The sequence below is a fragment of the Ceratotherium simum genome, chromosome 18 (genome assembly GCF_057802395.1).
Source record: "Ceratotherium simum simum isolate JZ-2026a chromosome 18, ASM5780239v1, whole genome shotgun sequence".
NCBI lineage: Eukaryota > Metazoa > Chordata > Mammalia > Perissodactyla > Rhinocerotidae > Ceratotherium > Ceratotherium simum.
Genome location: NC_141917.1, coordinates 37385384 through 37401068, shown reverse-complemented (window position 1 = coordinate 37401068; position 15685 = coordinate 37385384). Strand labels below are relative to the sequence as shown.

The following is a 15685-nucleotide window of genomic DNA, read 5'->3' as shown; positions in this document are numbered from 1 at the left end:
CTTATGTTCGTGACCAAACATCAGTAACTTTCTGACAGATAAGACTATTTCATAACTGAAGGAAATGTTTATAATGTGGGAGCTCTGTTGAACATGACAGAGTATACAGCATGCACCTTGCCAAAGAGTGTTTCTGAAAACAATGGTTAAAATGGTTCTAGAATACTTCTGGTAAGTGGTAACAACTTAAACTCATAATTATTTACAAAACAGCCAAAGATCCTTTCAGTTGCTGCTTTATTTACAGAAGTTTTCAACGCTATAATCACACAATAAGAGAAAGGGAACTTAGATACTTTATTTCCTTTGAATGTACTTATGCTGCCACCAAATCACAGTGAACAAGTTGGTATTTTATTACCAAAGTAACGAAAAGATGAACTACCAAAGTTGCTTCAAGATTCGTTTTAAAATAAATCTTCAATTAAATTGGAAAAAACAAAGCATAGTAAGGAAGAAGAGACTTTATACAATGGTATATACAGACTTGATACTTGGACTGAAAATTATATATTCAAAGAAATTTGGCTAAACTTTTGGGGATTTAAGAGAAGACTACAACATGGTATATGTTTCTATTACACTGTTTCTTTTTCACTTCCAGTTGATAACATCTTTAATAAAAATACTCTTTTCTGTTTTGTCTGCCTCATTGCTACATATTTTCTTAAAAACAAACAAACAGATCTTCAATTTCCAGGATTGCTTTAATTAGCATTGTAGTGCTTGTTAAGTGAATTCATCATTTGTATGTTTTTAGACCTGCTATATAAGCCAAATTTAACTTGGTAAACCAATTTATTTAACTATGTAATCATAGACATTTATATACAAAGATATTCTGATGTTTGCCATAATTCAAATCACCAAGTTCTTGCTCTTACAACTGCTTAATAGAGGGTAAGGATACTGGGGTAACCCTGTGTTACTTTCTGACATTTGGAACAATTTAATGAGAAACAGCTGATTAAAAAATATAATTTATTTTTTGTCTCCAAACCAAGATCTGTCAAGAAGTTGGGTTCTAGAATATTGTACTCATTTTCTAGTGTGTATAATTCAGAACAAGTCTTAAGGATACTATGGTATTTTCTAAAAAGTTTACTTTTATGAACAATATATGTCTGATTTTCAATTCAGTCTTATAGGATGGATAGTGTATCTGCGTCGTGTATGATTGATTTGCAGCTTCTGTTGTGATTTGGCCACTTTGGGTTGTTTTGATTATTATTTTTTTATTTAGGTAAAATTCTCGTAATATAAAATCCACCATTAACTGTTTTAAAGTGTACAATTCAGTGACATTTAGTTCATTCACAATGTGCAATCAGCACCTCTATCTAGTTCCAATGCGTTTTCATCACCCCCAAATTAAACCCTTTACCCATTAAGCAGTCACTCCCCATTTCCCCTTCTGCCCAGCCCCAAGGCAACTACTAGTCTGCTTTCTGTCAATGATTTCCCTATTCTAGATGTTTCATATAAATTCAATCATGCAACGTGTGACTTTTTTAACGTTCTCGAGGCTTATCCAAGTTGTATCATATATCAGTTTCATTCCTTTTTATGGCTAATTAATAATCCATTGCATGGATATAACACATTTTGTTTATTCATTCATGAGTTGATGGACTTTGGGTTGTTTCCCCATTTGGCTATTGTGAACAGTGCTGCTATTAAGATTTGTGTACAAGTACTTTATCATGTACATATTTTCATTTCTTTTAAACACATACCTAGGAGTGGAATTGCTGATTCCTATAATAATTCTATGTTTAACTTTTTGAGGAGCTGCTTAATTATTTTTGTAGTTAATACTTGTCTTTAGGTGTATTGGAACCATCTGCCACAGATGGCTACAAAATTAATATTGATATTATTTTCACTGCCACGTACTCAGTAATAACATATTTTTGGTGTAGAAGAGCAGGGTCTAACTAATAGCTTTTATAGTAGCCATTCAGAATGCACTGGTATTCAACCCACCTAATCTGGCTCCAGAATTCACTCCTAGTGTAACACTCTACTATCTCTTCATCACTCATCATACTGTTAGGCTCAAATGAACATATTGATTAAATCTAGTCTGCCACAAGTCATCCTCCAGCCCACTGTTCTAGTGTGGCATCTCAGAGTCATTTAATTCTTCCTTCCTAGGGAACATCTGTTCAATCTGGATCTTCCAACCTTAAGCAGTTCTATCACCCCAAGCAGTAGCATAAAGTTCTCTGATTATGAAATCCTTATCTACAAAATATACCAATGCTAATGATCTGATGGGGCTATATTGTCGTCATCATCATTGTCGTTATTACTATTTTCTCGTTTGACTAAAAAATGTGTGATGATCTTTATCCTGTATCATTGCAGATTACAATTTCACTTGAATCAAAATGTATGCTGCTGATTTCATGGGCTGTCATGTTTTGTATTCTATTACATTTCAGATAGCTACATTTTCCCCTTCTCTTAGATATAGAGACTTTATGGTGTGAGACAGGTGGTATTTAAAATGTGCCTCCTCCGATGCTCTGCTCTGGATTACCAGCAAGCTGCATAATTTCTGTAACTGGTATATTGAGCAAGCTCAACTTCAGAAATAAGCAAAGACAATTGTATTTTTTTGTCTCCAGTTGCTACTTTAACTTTATTTAGCAAGGGTCATCTTTTCTGAGCAAATTAAATCTTTCCCCACCCCCACCCAGGGCTCTTCGGAGCTGGAAGCCTGGAGTGAGAAAGATAGGCTTACTCCACGGGTTCTTTTCTCTCTCCTGTGATAAGCCACCTAGGAGCTGCTGTTTGTCCTCAAGGTAGAAGACAGAGGAGGGAGGAAAGGGAAGGGAAGAGGTAGTTGAATGTGCCTGCTACATGTAAGATCCTTTGGGATCTCTCCATGCGCCCCTCTGAGTCCCTCCCCTGCACTTCCCTAGATGAGGCCCTGAGTCTCTTTCTGCTGAGTGCTCCTTGCTCTGCCAGCTGGCATTCTTGGACAGGACTGAAGATGTAATGCTGGCCCCCTGTGTGGCCCAGATCTGGTCCACAGAGAAGCACTCCTGCATCCCTCTCTTAGCCTATTTCTCAGCGCTCCCCTGCCTTCTCCACCAAAGCAATGAGGAGCCTTTCTCTAGTCTTCTCTGATTCCTTGGCGGGATTCAGACCCCAGTGGCCACAGACTATTTATATATTCTCAGATGTGATTCAGACCCCAGACCCACGTCTCCCAGCTATGTGAACTTATTTCAAAGATCACCAAGTGGTTTTCTTGAACCTCTCCCTACAGGTCAGTGTTAGAAGGTAGCCCTCCTACACCCGTAATCCCAAAGGGGGTTGGGAAAGGGACTCACAGCAGAGCAATCACTCTCTCCAAAGAAATCTGCTCATTAATCCCACCAGGAAAATTCTCACTCTACCCTCACCTCTGTGGAGCCTTGATGATATTGAGACCTCTGGGAGTCTTGAGCCTTGGATCAGCCTTTATAATTGTAAACCTGTGTGTGAGAGAGTCTCTTACACAACCAGGATTCTGATGTCTCTCAGATTAGCAGCTCAGTGAACTTGAGGATAAAAGAGTAAATCCCAATCTAGCAGCCTTTTAGACCTTTCTTTATCTCAGCTCTTCTCAAACCCTCTTCCACAGATTTATATATATATATAATTGTTCCTGGGTGAAATAAGTTTGAAAATGTTGATTGAAACAATGTATTGAAGTTTTCTGGTTTTGTTTTTTGGTATAAATGTGTGTGCCCTGAACATTTAGCATGTTGTCTCTGCCCTCTGTGCCAAGCCCCCATGTATTTTAAGTGACTAATGTTCACTTTGGGAAATAACTGTCTAGACAAACTTCCCACAGTGACCATTCCTTTCTTTTTTAACCGACCTTGGGTAGTTTCTCTCTTTTCTAGATATATCTGCAGTTCATCTAGCCTTCATGAAATGAAACTGCTTTTGATCATCTTATGTCTTTATACTATTGCATCTTAGTTCTTACATTTGGGCACCCCTGGGAAGCCCACTATTATTTCTAGACTTGTCACTCTCTTAACTTTCGAATAATTATAGTAATAGCAGCTTTTATGTGTGCAATTTTCCCTCTGTAATAAGAATTTTAACACAATACACATTATGAATTTAGAGTAAGATTTTCAACTCACCTTGGTATACTTGATGTATATGAAAGATCTTTAATGTGAAATTTGAATATGACCAAAGAATCACTTTAATTATATGAGGAAATTATCGAATTGAAATGCCTTTATACACTGAATACCTTCCTGAATCCAGGAAGCAGAGTGTATAAATCCACGGCAGGTGCAGGAATGAGTTTTTAGAGAGACTGTGCTTTCTAATGGTGGAATACAAGACAGTGAGCCAATGCTACTCCAGGCTTCAAATATTGATTATATTGTATAAAATTTTAAAAATTACTGATTCTCGGTTTAATTATAGTAAGAAACCAAATGCTAAATTTATTCAAAAGGAAAAAATGGTAAAATTTTGCCCATCCCTGCAAGAGTTGACATGAGGTTCATTAAAGGCCCTTTGGAATAAGAAGGTACAGTTTAATGTAAGTAGTCTCTCAACCATACAAGTGAGTTATTTGTAATCTTATATGAAACTGTATTGAATTATACAATTTTGTGTAATCATACCAAAAATATAACATCCTGACCTCATTTGTTCAGGCAAATGGTTTTTCTTGGTTTAATTAATAGTCCATAAATCCTTATTCTTTCCTTGTAAATGAAGGACTGTAATCAGGACTAACACATACGTTTCTTATTCCCTAGAAGTCATTTTTCTTTTTTAATCAATCTAATCTTCTGAATTTGTACAGTCATGCGCTGCATAATGACCTTTTGGTCAACGACGGACCGCATTAAGATGGTGGTCCCATAACATGAGTACCATATAGCCTAGGTGTGTAGTCACCTGTACCATCTAGGTTTGTGTGAGTACACTCTATGATGTTTACACAATGACAAAATCACCTAATGATGCATTTCTCAGAATGTATTCCTGTCATTAAGTGACACATGACTGTATATGCTAATAGTATGACCAGAGACAAAAGGCTAGACGCCAAGACCTGCTCTCATTTTCAAGCTACTCAAATCCCATTTGCAATAAAGCACATTTCAGGTCATTTAGAATACAACAATTATGGTTAATATATATATTTTCATGGTAATATGCCCTTCAAGAATAATTGGGTGGAGGAGAAGTGGTGCTAAATCAACTTTTAAAGTCCCATGGATCTCTCAACCAAATCTCTTTTCCAGCCAGGTAATTACTGTTCTCTCAGCAAACCAAATGATTCTGACCTGCCACACCCTTCATCCTGCCCCTTTGCAAACTTTTACTTTCACTCTTGACGTAGGTTCTGCCCTTCCCTTTGGAAGGCCATGACATCTTCCCTGATCATCCCAACCTATAGAGATCTGTTTATTACGTATATTCTGTCTGTCCAGGGGGAGTGGAAGCACCATGATGGGAAGACCTGTCTCTGCTGTTGTGTATTTCAGCCCCATACATAGAAACTTCAGTATTGAGATGATGATGCAACAGTACTCAGATGAGACAGTGATGATTAAGAATGTTTACAGCTGCCCAGCCTTTATTCTAACGTAAAAAGGAATAATAGTCCATAATTTAAACTTTTCTGAATGCTGTCATTTGAGTATACATGAAAGCATCTTTTAAAAAATATTTATTGTGTTGTTTATTTGTATGTAAACACATTGCCTCAGGTGTTACAGCAAGTGCTTGCTTATGTATGAATTTAGCTTAAACACAAATCACTTTTTAGAAACTAAATTTTCAATATGCTTTCCCCTCTGGAATTCTAAGATTGATTTCCCTGTAAGTAAAAGGTGTATTATCAAAGTGTCTTTCATCAGGGTTGAAGCAATCTCTTAGTTGCTAGGTTGTCAGGAGTGTGCTCTGCTTTGGGATATGATGGAACTCATTGTCTCATAAAGATAGATGGGAGAGTTTGTTGCTGCCGTCATGTAATTCTGAGTCTTCAATTAAAAAAAAAAAAAAAAAAAAAAAAAAAACAACTCTATGACCAGAGTAATAGAAGAACAAAGAGGAAAAATTTGGAGTAATGGCTATGATGGTTTATAAATAATACTATTATTTGGTTAAAAAGTAAAAAAACAGCTACATCCTGCTCTGCAACCTATATTCATTATATCAAGAAGTTTATTCAGTTGAGCTGCTAATTTGGTTTACTGATTTTCTAGGCTGTGATAGTATTTGTCTTCAGAAGAGCAAAGGGGCTTTGAAGTTACAATTATCTTGACCTTAGATAATCATATCGACATAGGGCTTAAATGAAAAATGGCTCGATACCCTCATTTTCATTAGGGTAAGATGCAGGGGGAGGTGCTGCTCTAAAATCCATGTGCATTCAGCAAAATGTTTCACTTGCTTTTCTTCATTATTCATAAAGGCTTTCTTCCTTCCTTTAAAAATGAGAATGCCAGGAGCACAACTCCCACATGTTCCTTAATTAGTAGGAAAGATTTCCAATTCGACTATTCTATATACTTTTGCTTCCCAGGAGCTGAATTGAACGTACTCTGGTATGTTAAAGTGGTGGTACTGCCACATGTTCTCAGGCCAGGGAGGTCCTAGGACTGGAAATATCTATCAGATTTTCTCACAGGACAAGAGCAGTGCCATAACCCCTGGGTTAGCTTCATGTGGCCACTTAAACTGCTGACAAATCAGACTCCTGGCAGAAGGATAATACTTTTCATTCTCAGCTGGGAAGAATATATTTTACATTAACTAAGTACTATTATAAAGATAGGTACAAGTAAAAGGAAGGAGTTTGAGGCTATTAATTTAACTAAGGAGAAAAATAGAATTTTGCCAATTGTCAATCTTTTCTACTACTGACTTTCTACCTTTATATTTTAACATATCCCACTGGGAGATATGGTATCCCCTTTCACTGAGTGATACTTTCTGTACCAATACTCGATGTTATATGCTGAAATTCCCCTCGTCTTTCGTTGTAGGTATTCGTGGTTTCAGGACTGTGCAGAATGCTAAGGATTTGTCCTCAACAATCCTTCCTTTAGTTCTTTGCAGTTTACATTTATAATTTACAGCACATCTGACAGCTTCTTGTAATGGTTCTAAAGTAGAGTTGCATTTTCTACTATTTTCTTTTATTGATGGATCTACAGATTTAATTTTTTAGAGGTGTTTGAATTTTCATTTGAATGTATTCTCTGAAGTTCTATCTGAAGTGTTTTGCTGTATTATATTTGTGTCCCTGATATGTCATAAGACATAAATACACTCTCAAGCATTTTCACAGAGCAGAAGCTGGTCACCAGGGACCCACTAATCTGACAAGAACCCACAATGAACAAGAATCACTGCATGCAACTTGCAATTGCTAGTCAGATCAATGGGATCCATTTGAAATGGGCCTTGAAGAATGCAAAGGAAGTCAGCAGGCAGAGATTGTCGCCATGGGAGAAATGTCCCAGAAAAGAGCCCTAATTTTGAGATGACTCCTGGCAGACAGGAACAAAATGTGCAAAGGCCCAGAGGTGGATATATGTGGGGAATATTGAATTGTCTGGTTTGAATGAAGCGAAAACTACCCTGCTGGGGAAAGTGTGAAATCAGATTGGGTTATGGTCCACCTAAGAATAGTTTTGAATGCTGGAATGATGAGATCACACATTAGGAAAAGGACATCCTTTGCAAAATTTTAGCATTGGGATGTAGTAATTGGAGCTGTCTTTTAGGAAAATAAATCACAGTAGTTCATGAGATATGGTGTACTCCTAGCCTAGATTGTAAGGTTCCAAGATCAAATAGATCTCTTCATAAATGCTTACTGATAGAATCATTAACACAAACGTATTGAACAGGAATAGGAACGTCAGCTTTTTAAGTAGATGGGGACACTCTGGTTAAATAAAACTACTGGAAATCACATTCTTTTATAAGGAAGTAGGATCCAAATAATCTTCAGAGATAAGATGTCATGTGAGTTGAATCTCAAAATAATCCATTTTGTCAAAGCATGTTTATTGAATGCTAACGATATGTCAGGCCTGGCGCTAGTGTGAGCAAATCGACGTGCTACTTTCCCTCATCAAGCTTCTTGTTGTACAATGGGTGGGGGCAGGGAGAGGGGGCATGACACTTGGTAATAAGATTCATAGAAAGCAATAAATTGTAAAAATTTTAAAGTACTTTGAAGGGAAATATAAAGGCATAATAAGAGATTTTGAGACTTTGAATTGATTCATATGGGATATGGCAGGTGTTGGGGAAAGAAGAAAAAGTGGTATGTAAGAAGAGACCGGAAGAATGAAAAGATAGTGAAGTAAACAGCATGAGAAAAAGCATTGAGTGTGAAAAAGCTTGCCATGATTCAAGAACAGACAGAAAGAAAGTGTGACTAGAGCAGAGAGCAAGTGAAATGACTCCAGGTGAAGCTGGAAAGATTGACAAGGTTCAGGTTAGGTTGGACCTCATAGACCTAGTTAGTCATGTTGTATTTTAGCCTAAATGCTATGAGAGTCTAGTAAGAATTTCAAGAAGAAGAGCAGTGTGATTAGAGTTGCAATTTTTTAAAGAGTGTTCAGTCAACAATGTGTATAATACATTAAAGGAAAGCAAAAATGGCCTAGTTTTCTTTGGCATTAGTCAAATGGGCTAGTGCTAATTTGCAAAGACCAAGGTAGGATTTCAATGTTAGCAGGTGGAAATATTAAACAGGCCATTCTAGATTGAATAAGTACTACTTAGGGCAGATACTGAGCTGCTGTAAGAAGGAGATCCACCAATTCAGTGACCTAAAGGACTATAGGATTTTACTAATAAACATCGTGAGATGAGAGGCTAGGTCAGGAGTGTGGCACTGATGGTTATTTCAGAAAGATTCTTCTAAGTTGTTCTTCCACTATCCTCTAGGGCAGTGCTTCCCAATTTTTAATATGCATCATAATCACCTGGAAACCTTGTTAAAACAGATTCCTGGGGCCGTCTCCCAGAATTTCTGATTTGTTAGGCCAAGAGTGGGGCATGAGAATTTTCATTTTCAACAAGATTTCAGGTGCTGCTGCTGCTCTTGCTGCTGGTCCAGAGACCACCCTTTGAGAACCACTGCCCTAGAATATTGTTCTTGTTTGCGTGTTTGAAGCTCTGCAATGGACATGTCTGTCTTCTTCCTCATGAGAAGAGGAAGGGAACACAGAGAAACACACACACCACTTCTACTCACATTCCATTGATGATAAATTAGTCATGTTGCTACTCAAAGCTGAGAAATTTAGTCTAGCTAGGCAGCTCTATGACCAGCTAACAACTCTATACATTTGGAAGAGGCAGAGAACAGATTTAGGTGGGAAACTAGTGGCCTCTGCCATAGATACTAGAACAAAAATGAGGAGGCAGGAAAATGCTTGGAATTTTCTAGGAAACTGATACACTTTGGTTGGTCATGGAGTAATTGAAAAACAGTAGTATATATAAGACCTAAAGCCATTTGTATTTGGTTTGGTAAACAATGGAGAGCCATTGAGACTTTGAATTATATGGCCTGACTCTATAAGAAGATAGATGATAGAGAATGTGGAGATATACAGAACAAGAGGTCATGGAAGATAAAATGGAGGGAAGAATGTACGTCTTCCATTAAGCCATGTTAGTAAACTGGAATGCATTATGCACATTGCCTCTTATGCACTGTGTCTTATCTACCAGGGTAATGAAGCGTCTTTAAATAAAACATTAGTAGAATGTATACCCTTTATTAACAAAGATATCACTGTTGTAAAAGAAAATCCATTATATAAAAAACTTATGAACCAATAATTTTATTTACCCTGCCTTTTCAATTATGATTTGATCATTCATTCTGAATCAGTAACATGGATTTTCTCTGTCATTTTCAATGAAAAACAATTTGTATAAAAAAAAATTAGACTAGATGTATCATAAATAGTTTTATAATTGACTCTCTGAAGTAGGAATTTTTTCCTCTCTGAAGAATGTATGAAATGAGATTAGACTCAGAAATTTTGAACTGAATATATTGATTGGGTGAACTTGAAATACAAATGAAGAACTTTTGTTATACAAATGAAGCAAGTATAAACCACTTTGATACAAAATATTTTCAACTTTTTTTCTGACTATACCAATATTTTACTTAAAGAGTACAAACATATATTCAGTTGATAATGTAAGATAGATGATTATATTCTACATTCACTGCTTAAGCTTTGCTAAGTGAAATTTTCTTAGAATAGTATATTCATTTTAGATTTCTTGCTGTCCTCCTACTTCACCAATTTATTATTAAAATTAACGAATTAAAAATTTGAAAGTTATTTAAGCAATTGGGGAAAAATCACTGTTAAAATACTTAGCATTAGCATATTTAATGAAAAATAATCTTCAACTTCAGTATTACAGTTTTATTAAGTGGTATTTAGAGAGCATCCAAAATGTCTATTAAATGATAGAAATACACTATTTCAACTTCTTCCCCAATAAGAACATAAAATACTGACTTTTATTTTAATGTTATGATTTCTCCTTTCATTTCCCAGTGGTGGGCTGATCTTGAGGGCACTGAATTATTTTTTTAGTTATTAACAGAAATATCTCCCTTACTTGGAGCTCAGATTGCTAGTAATAATGACTCCCTGAATTAAGCTCCACCCCTGAATTTAGTGGAAAAGCAACACCTTAGAAGCAGATGCAGAGCTGCTAAAGGTAAGTGCATGGAGAGGAACGAGAAAACAGAAACTGCAAGCAAGAGCAGGAACAGGAAAATGAGAAAAACCACATTCAGCCACTAAAAAGCCAGCCCCGTGGCACAATGCAGTGTACGACACACCTCATGTGCAGGGGTAGCTTTCAACGGGTTTAGATCAGGCTCTGGTTGGAGGACTCTCATCCCACATCTGGACTCCACCAAACTGTGATCAATTTATAAAATATATTTTTGCTACAACAAGAGTTCCTTTTGTTTTGGTGGCATCTAGCAGGCAGATTGTAAAGCTGAGCTGGTCCTACAGACATGAGAATTTGGGGTCACGTGTGCTATAAGAGGTGAGGAGGCTCCGAATCACACAATGGCTATGCCCAGAAAAGAATGCACAGGTCACGCTTCCTGCAATAGCCGTGAACATTCTCAAACGGCCACGTGGGGCTCATGTAGAAGATGATAAATGTGGAATTTTGTTTTCCAGTTTGCCCAAACTTTTTATTTTTTAATTGCATTCACCATTTCATTCCTCCAGATTTTTCATGCAAAATTTTTAGTACTTATAAAAACACAGAAATTCTAAAAAACACTGAAAGACACCTTTAAAAAGGTGGTAAACATTACTTAAAATATCAGGAAAATTTACAATTGGTTTGAGGAATGATTATTCAGAAATATATTTAAATGTTTTAAAGGGTGAAATGGTAGAAGCCTTAATTGTCTGGAAGTTTTCTTTATTGGAACACTGTTCTCTGATTGGATGACTCATTCTTCCCAGCTTCTTGGCAGTAATATTATAGCCTGCTAGTCATGCAAGCTCCAGGAAGTTGTATGTTGGAGAAACCACAAAATTTAAAAAACTAAATTTACAAGTCAGTTCTCTCTTCTTTTTATAAATGACTCAGATGACTAAATTCTAAACTTCAAAAAATTAATAAAATATTCTTTATGCAATCACAGTGTAATCCCTTCTATTAGCAATCTGAAAAATCTAGCATAAAGAATGCTATAGACTGTATTTATAAAAATATAAAATAACATCCCATCTTTATCTCAATTTTATTTATTTATTTATTTGTTTGTTTGTTTGTTGAGGAAGTTTCGCCCTGAGCTGACACCTGTGCCAATCTTCCTCTATTTTGCATATGGGTTGCCACCACAACATGGCCGCCAACGAGTGGTGTATGTCCGCACCCAGGAACCAAACCCTGGCCACTGAAGCGGAGCGCTCCCAGCTTAACCACTAGGCCATGGGGCCTGCCCCTCATCTCAGTTTTAGATATTAATAACTGGAAGCTGAATCTACACAATTCTAAAGAATCATAACAAAGAAAATAGTATCCTGAGAATGAGTGTGCATGGGGCTCACCAGTATTAGAGCATATTTATAAGAATATATCTGCATTTTTAATTGGGTAAATTATAATCCAGATAATTAATGCTATATAGACAACATAAGCATAAGTATTTTCTTAAAGACCGTAAGGTTAAATTTTTTTGATGTTTTCAGGACTGGAAAGAAAGAAAATTTTTCTATTTAGGTATCCTTATTATGATTTTACTCTAAATTAATTCATATTTTAGAAATAGGAAGCTTGAGATCCAGAGAGATTAAATTATGCTACACATTCACACATCTAACTAGCAGAGTGGCAAAGAAACAAAACAGGATTCTTATTTTCCAACCCAGTGTGCTTTGGTGAGATGCATAGGTAATCAGAGACGATAAAATTTCAGAAGTACTTTGCAGGTCAGCCCTTGGATTTTTCTTCCAACCTCCAAAAACAGACCACAATATTCAAAGAAGACCCCATTGTGAGCTAAAATGATTATTCTAAGATTGTAGCATTTGTATAGACAATTTTTTTGAAAATGGCATTATGCTCAGGTCAAACATCTGATGAGCAGGTTAATTACATTCTTCATTTGTTGAGCCTTTGTGTTCAGTTACACACTGTAAGTGGGCATTGTATCCAAATATAAATAACTTTTCACTTAAAAAATTATTTTGCCAGTGCAGTTTAGGTGCTTTCAGCTTTAAAAACAGTAAATTTGCACTTCAGAAAATCAATTTTCACGATTTTTATTGACTTAATAAAATAGTATCCCACCCCACGGATGTCATATTGTTCCAAAGTTTTTCTTTGGCTATATTGGATATAATGTAGACATCATTCAGACGTCTATGAGGGCTGTTAATATCTTATTACGTTCATCAATCAAATTAATACACAACCCTTGCATTTATCTGAAAGAAATTTACTCGGCACTGCAAGCAGCCTTACAAACCCCCTAGGACTGCATAGAGATCTAAAGGGAGACATGAGTACACAATGTGGCTGATAGCATTTATCATTAGAACCTCCCAACAAACTCTTAGAGGAGTTATTTTTCTTATTTAATAGTTGGAGAAACTGTGGTATAAATAGATAAGATATAAACTTATCTCAGGACACAGAGCAGTTCACTGTTTTAGAATGTGAATAAATAAGTCAATTACATGGGTTTTGTTAGCAACTTTGTACATGTTTCTCAGATTTTGTGTCAATTCTGTTTTTTTTCCTGGAATAGAAGTATATGAAAATACTACTTTGGTTAGTATTTCATTCTTTTATATTTTAGTATTAAAATCTTGCTGAAAAATATTGAATATTTTTGACATTATCTGGAATTAACGCATTATTTTAAATGAATGAAAGTTAATAGTTTTCTTAGCTCCTCATGGAATTTAAACCTACTTGTAGATTTTGAAATTATGTACTCGTGTTTTAAAATTATAATTATTTTTTCAGGAAAATTAGTACAAAAATTATGTTAATTAAAAACAAGAGGTGGTGGCATTAAACATACAAAAGATATCATGTCATAGTAATCTGTAACAAATTATCAGATTATCTGAGTGATAATATTGGCCCTGATGTTTCCATAATGATAGGAGGGACACCCTAGGAGCTATTGTTTTGTGTAGAAACTTGTTGGAAATTCTTATATTGTAGATTAAATTTCTGCTACTTCTGAGCATGTCTCTGAGATTTTTCAGAATATTAAATTATCTTCAAAGGTATTAGGTTTTATGGAGAATGTACCTTATTAATATACCTTATTAACAGGCTATGTTCTTTATTTCTGTACCTGCTAATTCTATACTTATTATTGACATTCTTTTGTAAATTAATTTTAAGAAATTTATAAGAAATCTAGCTTTGTTCCCTTGAAAGGGAGCTTTGCAATATCATAACACCTCTCTTCTAATGGAAACACTGTATGATTCAGTGTAGCTGAAGATAGCTGTTAATAATTACTGTGCTCACAGCGCTTATCTTGACTGTGCCATTTTTTCTGGAAAAGGAAATAACATTTAATATTTTCTAGTTTTACAAAAAATGAGAAAATTAACCTCACTTTGAACAAGAAACAGAATGTCTTAATCTCTTAGTCTCAGGAAGTTTCCTGTGTTGTAAGTAACAAAAAGATTTCCTTACTATCCTCTGACACCAAAATATAATGTTGCTGTATCTATAGTATGTAAAAGGAGGTACAAGTCTAACGAGGGCACACAATGTGCAAAGAATTCATTGGTGTCTTACCAGGTGTCAAGGCCATGAAATTTTATGCTCTTTAAATTTTTCCTATTTTTTTTTTGGTAAAATATGCATGACATAAAATTTACCATTTTAACCATTTTTTCCTGTACATGTGTTATAAACATATTTAATAACCCAGAACTCAGCAATTTAGAATATTAATGTCCTCATAACCTTACCCCTAATATAACTTAAGTTCTTCCAAATGTCTTCTCAGAATGCACTAGATATCCACAATATACACGTAAAATAATGGATTCATCCACTTCAAAGGTGTTCTTCAGGTTCTTGCTTTTTCACTTAATATATATCTTTAACGTATTTCCATATTTGTCCTTCTTTAAAAATTTAATTTTATTGACATAATGTTTAACATGAGATCTATCCTCTTAAAATTTTTTTAAGCATACAATATATTATTGGCTTAACTGAAACTTTATGCCTGTTGATTAGTAACTCCTTATTTCCTCCTCCCTCCAGCCCCTGGCAACCACTATTCTCTTCTTTGATTCTATAAATTTGACTATTGTAGATATCTCATATAACTGGAATCACGCAGTATTTGCCTTCCAGTGACTGCCTTATTTAACTTAGCATAGTGTCCTAAAGGTTCATCCATGTTCTTTCATATTGCAAAATTTCCTTGTGTGTTTTTTTAAGGCTGAAGAGTATCCCATTGTATGTATATACCACATTTTCTTTCTCCAGTCATCTGTTGATGGACCTTCAGGTTGTTTCCATATCTTGGCTATTGTGAATAATGCTGCAGTGAACCTAGGAGTGCTAAAATCTTTTTGAGCTTCTGATTTCAATTTTTTTTGGATAAACACCCAGAAGTGGGATTGCTGAATCATGGTGGTTCTATTTTTAATTTTTTGAGGAACTTCCATATTGTTTTCCATGGTGATTACACCATTTTGCATTTCCACTAAGGGCACAAGGGTTCCAATTTATCCAGATCCTCATCAACGTTTGTTGTCTTTTGTTTCTTTGATGATAGCCATCCTGATAGGTATGAGATGATATCTCATTAGGGTTTTGATTTGCATTTCCCCAGTGATTGATGACATTGAGCATTTTCTCATATTCCTGTTGGCCATTTGAATGTCTTTGGAGAAACGTCTATTCAAGTCTTTAGCCCCTTTTTGTAATTGGGTTATTAGTTTTTCTTACAGTTAAGTTGTAGGAGTTCCTTGTAAATTGACTTCGCTCTGTTTTTTTTTTTCTTTTTATTGGGGTATGCAACCATCACCGTTATCCATTTCCAGAGCTTTTTCATCATCCCCCAAAAAATCTCTGTACCCATTAAACAATAAATCCCATCCTTCCTATTTGTTTTTACTATTAA

The 15685-nt window shown here is 35.5% G+C and overlaps 1 protein-coding gene across 1 annotated transcript in view; it reads left to right on the top strand.

Annotated features, from left to right (window-relative positions):
• HCN1 (hyperpolarization activated cyclic nucleotide gated potassium channel 1) overlaps positions 1-15685 on the top strand; it is a 384938-nt gene that overhangs the window by 266342 nt on the left and 102911 nt on the right. The gene's annotated exons all lie outside the window — the stretch shown is intronic.